The 9,723-nt window shown below is 41.7% G+C and overlaps 31 non-coding genes and 12 pseudogenes across 31 annotated transcripts; all 43 read left to right on the plus strand.

The window, feature by feature from the left end:
• Positions 1-62: 62 nt before the first annotated feature.
• Positions 63-181, plus strand: LOC135064238 (5S ribosomal RNA). The gene has a single exon (XR_010250549.1). It is a non-coding gene; the product is annotated as a 5S ribosomal RNA (ribosomal RNA).
• A 107-nt stretch (positions 182-288) lies between these two features.
• Positions 289-408, plus strand: LOC135070021 (5S ribosomal RNA). The gene has a single exon (XR_010256195.1). It is a non-coding gene; the product is annotated as a 5S ribosomal RNA (ribosomal RNA).
• Positions 409-515: 107 nt separating this feature from the next.
• Positions 516-634, plus strand: LOC135064250 (5S ribosomal RNA). Its single transcript, XR_010250561.1, has one exon. It is a non-coding gene; the product is annotated as a 5S ribosomal RNA (ribosomal RNA).
• Positions 635-741: 107 nt separating this feature from the next.
• Positions 742-860, plus strand: LOC134890178 (5S ribosomal RNA; annotated as a pseudogene).
• A 107-nt stretch (positions 861-967) lies between these two features.
• Positions 968-1,086, plus strand: LOC134901848 (5S ribosomal RNA). The gene has a single exon (XR_010175326.1). It is a non-coding gene; the product is annotated as a 5S ribosomal RNA (ribosomal RNA).
• A 107-nt stretch (positions 1,087-1,193) lies between these two features.
• Positions 1,194-1,312, plus strand: LOC135060222 (5S ribosomal RNA). The gene has a single exon (XR_010246615.1). It is a non-coding gene; the product is annotated as a 5S ribosomal RNA (ribosomal RNA).
• A 107-nt stretch (positions 1,313-1,419) lies between these two features.
• On the plus strand, positions 1,420-1,538 carry LOC135064261 (5S ribosomal RNA). Its single transcript, XR_010250572.1, has one exon. It is a non-coding gene; the product is annotated as a 5S ribosomal RNA (ribosomal RNA).
• Positions 1,539-1,645: 107 nt separating this feature from the next.
• Positions 1,646-1,765, plus strand: LOC135070022 (5S ribosomal RNA). The gene has a single exon (XR_010256196.1). It is a non-coding gene; the product is annotated as a 5S ribosomal RNA (ribosomal RNA).
• A 107-nt stretch (positions 1,766-1,872) lies between these two features.
• On the plus strand, positions 1,873-1,991 carry LOC134890179 (5S ribosomal RNA; annotated as a pseudogene).
• Positions 1,992-2,098: 107 nt separating this feature from the next.
• Positions 2,099-2,217, plus strand: LOC134901849 (5S ribosomal RNA). The gene has a single exon (XR_010175327.1). It is a non-coding gene; the product is annotated as a 5S ribosomal RNA (ribosomal RNA).
• Positions 2,218-2,324: 107 nt separating this feature from the next.
• Positions 2,325-2,443, plus strand: LOC135063175 (5S ribosomal RNA). The gene has a single exon (XR_010249512.1). It is a non-coding gene; the product is annotated as a 5S ribosomal RNA (ribosomal RNA).
• Positions 2,444-2,550: 107 nt separating this feature from the next.
• Positions 2,551-2,669, plus strand: LOC134895726 (5S ribosomal RNA; annotated as a pseudogene).
• Positions 2,670-2,776: 107 nt separating this feature from the next.
• On the plus strand, positions 2,777-2,895 carry LOC135070413 (5S ribosomal RNA). The gene has a single exon (XR_010256579.1). It is a non-coding gene; the product is annotated as a 5S ribosomal RNA (ribosomal RNA).
• A 107-nt stretch (positions 2,896-3,002) lies between these two features.
• Positions 3,003-3,121, plus strand: LOC135058970 (5S ribosomal RNA). Its single transcript, XR_010245391.1, has one exon. It is a non-coding gene; the product is annotated as a 5S ribosomal RNA (ribosomal RNA).
• A 107-nt stretch (positions 3,122-3,228) lies between these two features.
• On the plus strand, positions 3,229-3,347 carry LOC134901348 (5S ribosomal RNA). Its single transcript, XR_010174836.1, has one exon. It is a non-coding gene; the product is annotated as a 5S ribosomal RNA (ribosomal RNA).
• Positions 3,348-3,454: 107 nt separating this feature from the next.
• Positions 3,455-3,573, plus strand: LOC134885932 (5S ribosomal RNA). Its single transcript, XR_010170033.1, has one exon. It is a non-coding gene; the product is annotated as a 5S ribosomal RNA (ribosomal RNA).
• Positions 3,574-3,680: 107 nt separating this feature from the next.
• On the plus strand, positions 3,681-3,799 carry LOC135061774 (5S ribosomal RNA). Its single transcript, XR_010248145.1, has one exon. It is a non-coding gene; the product is annotated as a 5S ribosomal RNA (ribosomal RNA).
• A 107-nt stretch (positions 3,800-3,906) lies between these two features.
• LOC134886060 (5S ribosomal RNA) lies at positions 3,907-4,025 on the plus strand. Its single transcript, XR_010170156.1, has one exon. It is a non-coding gene; the product is annotated as a 5S ribosomal RNA (ribosomal RNA).
• Positions 4,026-4,132: 107 nt separating this feature from the next.
• LOC135058971 (5S ribosomal RNA) lies at positions 4,133-4,251 on the plus strand. The gene has a single exon (XR_010245392.1). It is a non-coding gene; the product is annotated as a 5S ribosomal RNA (ribosomal RNA).
• A 107-nt stretch (positions 4,252-4,358) lies between these two features.
• LOC135064273 (5S ribosomal RNA) lies at positions 4,359-4,477 on the plus strand. The gene has a single exon (XR_010250583.1). It is a non-coding gene; the product is annotated as a 5S ribosomal RNA (ribosomal RNA).
• A 107-nt stretch (positions 4,478-4,584) lies between these two features.
• Positions 4,585-4,703, plus strand: LOC135060798 (5S ribosomal RNA). Its single transcript, XR_010247192.1, has one exon. It is a non-coding gene; the product is annotated as a 5S ribosomal RNA (ribosomal RNA).
• Positions 4,704-4,810: 107 nt separating this feature from the next.
• Positions 4,811-4,929, plus strand: LOC135064284 (5S ribosomal RNA). The gene has a single exon (XR_010250594.1). It is a non-coding gene; the product is annotated as a 5S ribosomal RNA (ribosomal RNA).
• A 107-nt stretch (positions 4,930-5,036) lies between these two features.
• On the plus strand, positions 5,037-5,155 carry LOC135068047 (5S ribosomal RNA). Its single transcript, XR_010254256.1, has one exon. It is a non-coding gene; the product is annotated as a 5S ribosomal RNA (ribosomal RNA).
• A 107-nt stretch (positions 5,156-5,262) lies between these two features.
• LOC135067484 (5S ribosomal RNA) lies at positions 5,263-5,381 on the plus strand. The gene has a single exon (XR_010253697.1). It is a non-coding gene; the product is annotated as a 5S ribosomal RNA (ribosomal RNA).
• Positions 5,382-5,488: 107 nt separating this feature from the next.
• Positions 5,489-5,607, plus strand: LOC135067485 (5S ribosomal RNA). The gene has a single exon (XR_010253698.1). It is a non-coding gene; the product is annotated as a 5S ribosomal RNA (ribosomal RNA).
• Positions 5,608-5,714: 107 nt separating this feature from the next.
• LOC135067486 (5S ribosomal RNA) lies at positions 5,715-5,833 on the plus strand. The gene has a single exon (XR_010253699.1). It is a non-coding gene; the product is annotated as a 5S ribosomal RNA (ribosomal RNA).
• A 107-nt stretch (positions 5,834-5,940) lies between these two features.
• LOC134892510 (5S ribosomal RNA) lies at positions 5,941-6,059 on the plus strand (annotated as a pseudogene).
• Positions 6,060-6,166: 107 nt separating this feature from the next.
• On the plus strand, positions 6,167-6,285 carry LOC134888003 (5S ribosomal RNA; annotated as a pseudogene).
• A 107-nt stretch (positions 6,286-6,392) lies between these two features.
• On the plus strand, positions 6,393-6,511 carry LOC134893263 (5S ribosomal RNA; annotated as a pseudogene).
• Positions 6,512-6,618: 107 nt separating this feature from the next.
• Positions 6,619-6,737, plus strand: LOC135065975 (5S ribosomal RNA). Its single transcript, XR_010252238.1, has one exon. It is a non-coding gene; the product is annotated as a 5S ribosomal RNA (ribosomal RNA).
• A 107-nt stretch (positions 6,738-6,844) lies between these two features.
• Positions 6,845-6,963, plus strand: LOC134887134 (5S ribosomal RNA; annotated as a pseudogene).
• A 107-nt stretch (positions 6,964-7,070) lies between these two features.
• On the plus strand, positions 7,071-7,189 carry LOC135062257 (5S ribosomal RNA). The gene has a single exon (XR_010248611.1). It is a non-coding gene; the product is annotated as a 5S ribosomal RNA (ribosomal RNA).
• A 107-nt stretch (positions 7,190-7,296) lies between these two features.
• LOC134889369 (5S ribosomal RNA) lies at positions 7,297-7,415 on the plus strand. The gene has a single exon (XR_010171240.1). It is a non-coding gene; the product is annotated as a 5S ribosomal RNA (ribosomal RNA).
• A 107-nt stretch (positions 7,416-7,522) lies between these two features.
• On the plus strand, positions 7,523-7,641 carry LOC134892241 (5S ribosomal RNA; annotated as a pseudogene).
• A 107-nt stretch (positions 7,642-7,748) lies between these two features.
• On the plus strand, positions 7,749-7,867 carry LOC135068634 (5S ribosomal RNA). Its single transcript, XR_010254830.1, has one exon. It is a non-coding gene; the product is annotated as a 5S ribosomal RNA (ribosomal RNA).
• Positions 7,868-7,974: 107 nt separating this feature from the next.
• On the plus strand, positions 7,975-8,093 carry LOC135064295 (5S ribosomal RNA). Its single transcript, XR_010250605.1, has one exon. It is a non-coding gene; the product is annotated as a 5S ribosomal RNA (ribosomal RNA).
• A 106-nt stretch (positions 8,094-8,199) lies between these two features.
• LOC134892242 (5S ribosomal RNA) lies at positions 8,200-8,318 on the plus strand (annotated as a pseudogene).
• A 107-nt stretch (positions 8,319-8,425) lies between these two features.
• Positions 8,426-8,544, plus strand: LOC134890888 (5S ribosomal RNA; annotated as a pseudogene).
• A 107-nt stretch (positions 8,545-8,651) lies between these two features.
• On the plus strand, positions 8,652-8,770 carry LOC135064307 (5S ribosomal RNA). The gene has a single exon (XR_010250616.1). It is a non-coding gene; the product is annotated as a 5S ribosomal RNA (ribosomal RNA).
• Positions 8,771-8,877: 107 nt separating this feature from the next.
• On the plus strand, positions 8,878-8,996 carry LOC134887916 (5S ribosomal RNA; annotated as a pseudogene).
• Positions 8,997-9,103: 107 nt separating this feature from the next.
• LOC135064318 (5S ribosomal RNA) lies at positions 9,104-9,222 on the plus strand. Its single transcript, XR_010250628.1, has one exon. It is a non-coding gene; the product is annotated as a 5S ribosomal RNA (ribosomal RNA).
• Positions 9,223-9,329: 107 nt separating this feature from the next.
• LOC135066355 (5S ribosomal RNA) lies at positions 9,330-9,448 on the plus strand. The gene has a single exon (XR_010252603.1). It is a non-coding gene; the product is annotated as a 5S ribosomal RNA (ribosomal RNA).
• A 107-nt stretch (positions 9,449-9,555) lies between these two features.
• Positions 9,556-9,674, plus strand: LOC134891872 (5S ribosomal RNA; annotated as a pseudogene).
• The last annotated feature ends 49 nt before the right edge of the window (positions 9,675-9,723 follow it).

Here is a 9,723-nt window from a genome sequence, read left to right on the forward strand (position 1 = left end):
ACGTATTCATTTATGTATCAGTAGTTAGAAGTAGAAAATTTCTAACAGAAACCACAAAGCTCATCTACAGCCACACCACACTGGATACGCCCAATCTCATCTGATCTTGGAAGCTAAGCAGTGTTGGGCCTGGTTAGTACTTGGATGGGAGACCACCTGGGAATACAAGGTGCTGTAGATAATTTTATACTGCCAGCACCGTTCTGTTGATGCATTCCATTTTAAAACGTATTCATTTATGAACCAGTAGTTAGAAGTAGAAATGTTCTAACAGAAACCACAAAGTTCATCTACAGCCACACCACACTGGATACGCCCAATCTCATCTGATCTTGGAAGCTTAAGCAGTGTTGGGCCTGGTTAGTACTTGGATGGGAGACCACCTGGGAATACAAGGTGCTGTAGATATTTTTATACTGCCAACACCGTTCTGTTGATGCATTCCATTTTCAAACGTATTCATTTATGAACCAGTAGTTAGAAGTAGAAAAGTTCTAACAGAAACCACAAAGGTCATCTACAGCCACACCACACTGGATACGCCCAATCTCATCTGATCTTGGAAGCTAAGCAGTGTTGGGCCTGGTTAGTACTTGGATGGGAGACCACCTGGGAATACAAGGTGCTGTAGATATTTTTATACTGCCAACACCGTTCTGTTGATGCATTCCATTTTCAAACTTATTCATTTATGAACCAGTAGTTAGAAGTAGAAAAGTTCTAACAGAAACCACAAAGCTCATCTACAGCCACACCACACTGGATACGCCCAATCTCATCTGATCTTGGAAGCTAAGCAGTGTTGGGCATGGTTAGTTCTTGGATGGGAGACCACCTGGGAAAACAAGGTGCTGTAGACATTTTTATACTGCCAACACCGTTCTGTTGATGCATTCCATTTTCAAACGTATTCATTTATGAACCAGTAGTTAGAAGTAGAAATGTTCTAACAGAAACCACAAAGTTCATCTACAGCCACACCACACTGGATACGCCCAATCTCATCTGATCTTGGAAGCTAAGCAGTGTTGGGCCTGATTAGTACTTGGATGGGAGACCACTTGGGAATACAAGGTGCTGTAGATATTTTTATACTGCCAACACCGTTCTGTTGATGCATTCCATTTTCAAACGTATTCATTTATGAACCAGTAGTTAGAAGTAGAAAAGTTCTAACAGAAACCACAAAGCTCATCTACAGCCACACCACACTGGATACGCCCAATCTCATCTGATCTTGGAAGCTAAGCAGTGTTGGGCCTGGTTAGTACTTGGATGGGAGACCACCTGGGAATACAAGGTGCTGTAGACATTTTTATACTGCCAACACCGTTCTGTTGATGCATTCCATTTTCAAACGTATTCATTTATGTATCAGTAGTTAGAAGTAGAAAATTTCTAACAGAAACCACAAAGCTCATCTACAGCCACACCACACTGGATACGCCCAATCTCATCTGATCTTGGAAGCTAAGCAGTGTTGGGCCTGGTTAGTACTTGGATGGGAGACCACCTGGGAATACAAGGTGCTGTAGATAATTTTATACTGCCAGCACCGTTCTGTTGATGCATTCCATTTTAAAACGTATTCATTTATGAACCAGTAGTTAGAAGTAGAAATGTTCTAACAGAAACCACAAAGTTCATCTACAGCCACACCACACTGGATACGCCCAATCTCATCTGATCTTGGAAGCTTAAGCAGTGTTGGGCCTGGTTAGTACTTGGATGGGAGACCACCTGGGAATACAAGGTGCTGTAGATATTTTTATACTGCCAACACCGTTCTGTTGATGCATTCCATTTTCAAACTTATTCATTTATGAACCAGTAGTTAGAAGTAGAAAAGTTCTAACAGAAACCACAAAGCTCATCTACAGCCACACCACACTGGATACGCCCAATCTCATCTGATCTTGGAAGCTAAGCAGTGTTGGGCATGGTTAGTTCTTGGATGGGAGACCACCTGGGAAAACAAGGTGCTGTAGACATTTTTATACTGCCAACACCGTTCTGTTGATGCATTCCATTTTCAAACGTATTCATTTATGAACCAGTAGTTAGAAGTAGAAATGTTCTAACAGAAACCACAAAGTTCATCTACAGCCACACCACACTGGATACGCCCAATCTCATCTGATCTTGGAAGCTAAGCAGTGTTGGGCCTGATTAGTACTTGGATGGGAGACCACTTGGGAATACAAGGTGCTGTAGATATTTTTATACTGCCAACACCGTTCTGTTGATGCATTCCATTTTCAAACGTATTCATATATGAACCAGTACTTAGAAGTAGAAAAGTTCTAACAGAAACCACAAAGCTCATCTACAGCCACACCACACTGGATACGCCCAATCTCATCTGATCTTGGAAGCTAAGCAGTGTTGGGTCTGGTTAGTACTTGGATGGGGGACCACCTGGGAATACAAGGTGCTGTAGATATTTTTATACTGCCAACACCGTTCTGTTGATGCATTCCATTTTCAAACGTATTCATTTATGAACCAGTAGTTAGAAGTAGAAAAGTTCTAACAGAAACCACAAAGGTCATCTACAGCCACAAGACACTGGATACGCCCAATCTCATCTGATCTTGGAAGCTAAGCAGTGTTGGGCCTGGTTAGTACTTGGATGGGAGACCACCTGACAATACAAGGTGCTGTAGACATTTTTATACTGCCAACACCGTTCTGTTGATGCATGCCATTTTCAAACGTATTCATTTATGAACCAGTAGTTAGAAGTAGAAAAGTTCTAACAGAAACCACAAAGCTTATCTGCAGCCACACCACACTGGATACGCCCAAACTCATCTGATCTTGGAAGCTAAGCAGTGTTGGGCCTGGTTAGTACTTGGATGGGAGACCACCAGGGAATACAAGGTGCTGTAGATATTTTTATACTACCAACACCGTTCTGTTGATGCATTCCATTTTCAAATGTATTCATTTATGAACCAGTAGTTAGAAGTAGAAAAGTTCTAACAGAAACCCTAAAGCTCATCTACAGCCACACCACACTGGATATGCCCAATCTCATCTGATCTTGGAAGCTAAGCAGTGTTGGGCCTGGTTAGTACTTGGATGGGAGACCACCTGGGAATACAAGGTGCTGTAGATAATTTTATACTGCCAGCACCGTTCTGTTGATGCATTCCATTTTAAAACGTATTCATTTATGAACCAGTAGTTAGAAGTAGAAAAGTTCTAACAGAAACCACAAAGCTCATCTACAGCCACACCACACTGGATACGCCCAATCTCATCTGATCTTGGAAGCTAAGCAGTGCTGGGCCTGGTTAGTACTTGGATGGGAGACCACCTGGGAATACAAGGTGCTGTAGATATTTTTATGCTGCCAACACCGTTCTGTTGATGCATTCAATTTTCAAACGTATTCATTTATGAACCAGTAGTTAGAAGTAGAAAAGTTCTAACAGAAACCACAAATATCATCTACAGCCATACCTCACTGGATACGCCCAATCTCATCTAATCTTGGAAGCTATGCAGTGTTGGGCCTGGTTAGTACTTGGATGGGAGACCACCTGGGAATACAAGGTGCTGTAGATATTTTTATACTGCCAACACCGTTCTGTTGATGCATTCCATTTTCAAACGTATTCATTTATGAACCAGTAGTTAGAAGTAGAAAAGTTTTAACAGAAACCACAAAGCTCATCTACAGCCACACTACACTGGATACACCCAATCTCATCTGATCTTGGAAGCTAAGCAGTGTTGGGCCTGGTTAGTACTTGGATGGGAGACCACCTGGGAATACAAGGTGCTGTAGACATTTTTATACTGCCAACACCGTTCTGTTGATGCATTCCATTTTCAAACGTATTCATTTATGAACCAGTAGTTAGAAGTAGAAAAGTTCTAACAGAAACCACAAAGCTCATCTACAGCCACACCACACTGGATACGCCCAAACTCATCTGATTTTGGAAGCTAAGCAGTGTTGGGCCTGGTTAGTACTTGTATGGGAGACCACCTGGGAATACAAGGTGCTGTAGATTTTTTTATACTACCAACACCGTTCTGTTGATGCATTCCATTTTCAAACGTATTCATTTATGAACCAGTAGTTAGAAGTAGAAAAGTTCTAACAGAAAATATAAAGCTCATCTACAGCCACACCACACTGGATATGCCCAATCTCATCTGATCTTGGAAGCTAAGCAGTGTTGGGCCTGGTTAGTACTTGGATGGGAGACCACCTGGGAATACAAGGTGCTGTAGATAATCTTATACTGCCAGCACCGTTCTGTTGATGCATTCCATTTTAAAACGTATTCATTTATGAACCAGTACTTAGAAGTAGAAAAGTTCTAACAGAAACCACAAAGCTCATCTACAGCCACACCACACTGGATACGCCCAATCTCATCTGATCTTGGAAGCTAAGCAGTGTTGGGCCTGGTTAGTACTTGGATGGGAGACCACCTGGGAATACAAGGTGCTGTAGATATTTTTATACTGCCAGCACCGTTCTGTTGATGCATTCCATTTTAAAACGTATTCATTTATGAACCAGTAGTTAGAAGTAGAAATGTTCTAACAGAAACCACAAAGTTTATCTACAGTCACACCACACTGGATACGCCCAATCTCATCTGATCTTGGAAGCTAAGCAGTGTTGGGCCTGATTAGTACTTGGATGGGAGACCACTTGGGAATACAAGGTGCTGTAGATATTTTTATACTGCCAACACCGTTCTGTTGATGCATTCCATTTTCAAACGTATTCATTTATGAACCAGTACTTAGAAGTAGAAAAGTTCTAACAGAAACCACAAAGCTCATCTACAGCCACACCACACTGGATACGCCCAATCTCATCTGATCTTGGAAGCTAAGCAGTGTTGGGCCTGGTTAGTACTTGGATGGGAGACCACCTGGGAATACAAGGTGCTGTAGATATTTTTATACTGCCAGCACCGTTTTGTTGATGCATTCCATTTTAAAACGTATTCATTTATGAACCAGTAGTTAGAAGTAGATATGTTCTAACAGAAACCACAAAGTTTATCTACAGCCACACCACACTGGATACGCCCAATCTCATCTGATCTTGGAAGCTAAGCAGTGTTGGGCATGATTAGTACTTGGATGGGAGACCACTTGGGAATACAAGGTGCTGTAGATATTTTTATACTGCCAACACCGTTCTGTTGATGCATTCCATTTTCAAACGTATTCATTTATGAACCAGTACTTAGAAGTAGAAAAGTTCTAACAGAAACCACAAAGCTCATCTACAGCCACAACACACTGGATACGCCCAATCTCATCTGATCTTGGAAGCTAAGCAGTGTTGGGCCTGGTTAGTACTTGGATGGGAGACCACCTGGGAATACAAGGTGCTGTAGATATTTTTATACTGCCAACACCGTTCTGTTGATGCATTCAATTTTCAAATGTATTCATTTATGAACCAGTAGTTAGAAGTAGAAAAGTTCTAACAGAAACCACAAAGCTCATCTACAGCCACAACACACTGGATACGCCCAATCTCATCTGATCTTGGAAGCTAAGCAGTGTTGGGCCTGGTTAGTACTTGGATGGGAGACCACCTGGGAATACAAGGTGCTGTAGATATTTTTATACTGCCAACACCGTTCTGTTGATGCATTCAATTTTCAAATGTATTCATTTATGAACCAGTACTTAGAAGTAGAAAAGTTCTAACAGAAACCACAAAGCTCATCTACAGCCACAACACACTGGATACGCCCAATCTCATCTGATCTTGGAAGCTAAGCAGTGTTGGGCCTGGTTAGTACTTGGATGGGAGACCACCTGGGAATACAAGGTGCTGTAGATATTTTTATACTGCCAACACCGTTCTGTTGATGCATTCAATTTTCAAATGTATTCATTTATGAACCAGTAGTTAGAAGTAGAAAAGTTCAAACAGAAACCACAAAGCTCATCTACAGCCACACCACACTGGATACGCCCAATCTCATTTGATCTCGGAAGCTATGCAGTGTTGGGCCTGGTTAGTACTTGGATGGGAGACCACCTGGGAATACAAGGTTCTGTAGATATTTTTATACTACCAACACCGTTCTGTTGATGCATTCCATTTTCAAACGTATTCATTTATGAACCAGTAGTTAGAAGTAGAAAAGTTCTAACAGAAACCACAAAGGTCATCTACAGCCACACCACACTGGATACGCCCAATCTCATCTGATCTTGGAAGCTAAGCAGTGTTGGGCCTGGTTAGTACTTGGATGAGAGACCACCTGGGAATACAAGGTTCTGTAGATATTTTTATACTACCAACACCGTTCTGTTGATGCATTCCATTTTCAAACGTATTCATTTATGAACCAGTAGTTAGAAGTAGAAAAGTTCTAACAGAAACCACAAAGCTCATCTACAGCCACATCACACTGGATACCCCCAAACTCATCTGATCTTGGAAGCTAAGCAGTGTTGGGCTTGGTTAGTACTTGGATGGGAGACCACCTGGGAATACAAGGTGCTATAGACATTTTTATACTGCCAACACCGTTCTGTTGATGCATTCCATTTTCAAATGTATTCATTTATGAACCAGTAGTTAGAAGTAGAAAAGTTCTAACAGAAACCACAAAGCTCATCTGCAGCCACACCACACTGGATACGCCCAAACTCATCTGATCTTGGAAGCTAAGCAGTGTTGGGCCTGGTTAGTACTTGGATGGGAGACCACCTGGGAATACAAGGTGCTGTAGATATTTTTATACTACCAACACCGTTCTGTTGATGCATTCCATTTTCAAACGTATTCATTTATGAACCAGTAGTTAAAAGTAGAAAAGTTCTAACAGAAACCATAAACCTCATCTACAGCCACACCACACTGGATACGCCCAATCTCATCTGCTCTTGGAAGCTAAGCAGTGTTGGGCCTGGTTAGTACTTGGATGGGAGACCACCTGGGAATACAAGGTGTTGTCGATAATTTTATACTGCCAGCACCGTTCTGTTGATGCATTCCATTTTAAAACGTATTCATTTATGAACCAGTAGTTAGAAGTAGAAATGTTCTAACAGAAACCACAAAGCTCATCTACAGCCACACCACACTGGATACGCCCAATCTCATCTGATCTTGGAAGCTAAGCAGTGTTGGGCCTGGTTAGTACTTGGATGGGAGACCACCTGGGAATTCAAGGTGCTGTATATATTTTTATACTGCCAACACCGTTCTGTTGATGCATTCCATTTTCAAACGTATTCATTTATGAACCAGTACTTAGAAGTAGAAAAGTTCTAACAGAAACCACAAAGCTCATCTACAGCCACACCACACTGGATACGCCCAATCTCATCTGATCTTGGAAGCTAAGCAGTGTTGGGCCTGGTTAGTACTTGGATGGGAGACCACCTGGGAATACTAGGTGCTGTAGATATTTTTATACTGCCAACACCGTTCTGTTGATGCATTCCATTTTCAAACGTATTCATTTATGAACCAGTAGTTAGAAGTAGAAAAGTTCTAACAGAAACCACAAAGGTCATCTACAGCCACAACACACTGGATACGCCCATTCTCATCTGATCTTGGAAGCTAAGCAGTGTTGGGCCTGGTTAGTATTTGGATGGGAGACCACCTGGGAATACAAGGTGCTGTAGATATTTTTATACTGCCAACACCGTTCTGTTGATGCATTCCATTTTCAAACGTATTCATTTATGAACCAGTAGTTAGAAGTAGAAAAGTTCTAACAGAAACCACAAAGCTCATCTACAGTCACACCACACTGGATACGCCCAATCTCATCTGATCTTGGAAGCTATGCAGTGTTGGGCCTGGTTAGTACTTGGATGGGAGACCACCTGGGAATACAAGGTGCTGTAGATATTTTTATACTGCCAGCACCGTTCTGTTGATGCATTCCATTTTAAAACGTATTCATTTATGAACCAGTAGTTAGAAGTAGAAATGTTCTAACAGAAACCACAAAGTTCATCTACAGCCACACCACACTGGATACGCCCAATCTCATCTGATCTTGGAAGCTAAGCAGTGTTGGGCCTGGTTAGTACTTGGATGGGAGACCACCTGGGAATACAAGGTGCTGTAGATATTTTATACTGCCAACACCGTTCTGTTGATGCATTCAATTTTCAAATGTATTCATTTATGAACCAGTAGTTAGAAGTAGAAAAGTTCTAACAGAAACCACAAAGGTCATCTACAGCCACAACACACTGGATACGCCCATTCTCATCTGATCTTGGAAGCTAAGCAGTGTTGGGCCTGGTTAGTATTTGGATGGGAGACCACCTGGGAATACAAGGTGCTGTAGATATTTTTATACTGCCAACACCGTTCTGTTGATGCATTCCATTTTCAAAAGTATTCATTTATGAACCAGTAGTTAGAAGTAGAAAAGTTCTAACAGAAACCACAAAGCTCATCTACAGTCACACCACACTGGATACGCCCAATCTCATCTGATCTTGGAAGCTATGCAGTGTTGGGCCTGGTTAGTACTTGGATGGGAGCCCACCTCGGAATACAAGGTGCTGTAGATATTTTTATACTGCCAGCACCGTTCTGTTGATGCATTCCATTTTAAAACGTATTCATTTATGAACCAGTAGTTAGAAGTAGAAATGTTCTAACAGAAACCACAAAGTTCATCTACAGCCACACCACACTGGATACGCCCAATCTCATCTGATCTTGGAAGCTAAGCAGTGTTGGGCCTGGTTAGTACTTGGATGGGAGACCACCTGGGAATACAAGGTGCTGTAGATATTTTTATACTGCCAACACCGTTATGTTGATGCATTCAATTTTCAAATGTATTCATTTATGAACCAGTAGTTAGAAGTAGAAAAGTTCAAACAGAAACCACAAAGCTCATCTACAGCCACACCACACTGGATACGCCCAATCTCATTTGATCTCGGAAGCTATGCAGTGTTGGGCCTGGTTAGTACTTGGATGGGAGACCACCTGGGAACACAAGGTGCTGTAGATATTTTTATACTACCAACACCGTTCTGTTGATGCATTCCATTTTCAAACGTATTCATTTATGAACCAGTAGTTAGAAGTAGAAAAGTTCTAACAGAAACCACAAAGGTCATCTACAGCCACACCACACTGGATACGCCCAATCTCATCTGATCTTGGAAGCTAAGCAGTGTTGGGCCTGGTTAGTACTTGGATGGGAGACCACCTGGGAATACAAGGTGCTGTAGATATTTTTATACTGCCAACACCGTTCTGTTGATGCATTCCATTTTCAAACGTATTCATTTATGAACCAGTAGTTAGAAGTAGAAAAGTTCTAACAGAAACCACAAAGCTCATCTACAGCCACACCACACTGGATACGCCCAATCTCATCTGATCTTGGAAGCTATGCAGTGTTGGGCCTGGTTAGTACTTGGATGGGAGACCACCTGGGAATACAAGGTGCTGTAGATATTTTTATACTGCCAACACCGTTCTGTTGATGCATTTCATTTTCAAACGTATTCATTTATGAACCAGTTGTAAGAAGTAGAAAAGTTCTAACAGAAACCACAAAGCTCATCTACAGCCACATCACACTGGATACGCCCAAACTCATCTGATCTTGGAAGCTAAGCGGTGTTGGGCCTGGTTAGTACTTGGATGGGAGACCACCTGGGAATACAAGGTGCTATAGACATTTTTATACTGCCAACACCGTTCTGTTGATGCATTCCATTTTCAAACGT

Source organism: Pseudophryne corroboree, chromosome 3 (assembly GCF_028390025.1).
Source record: "Pseudophryne corroboree isolate aPseCor3 chromosome 3, aPseCor3.hap2, whole genome shotgun sequence".
NCBI classification, from domain to species: Eukaryota; Metazoa; Chordata; class Amphibia; order Anura; family Myobatrachidae; genus Pseudophryne; species Pseudophryne corroboree.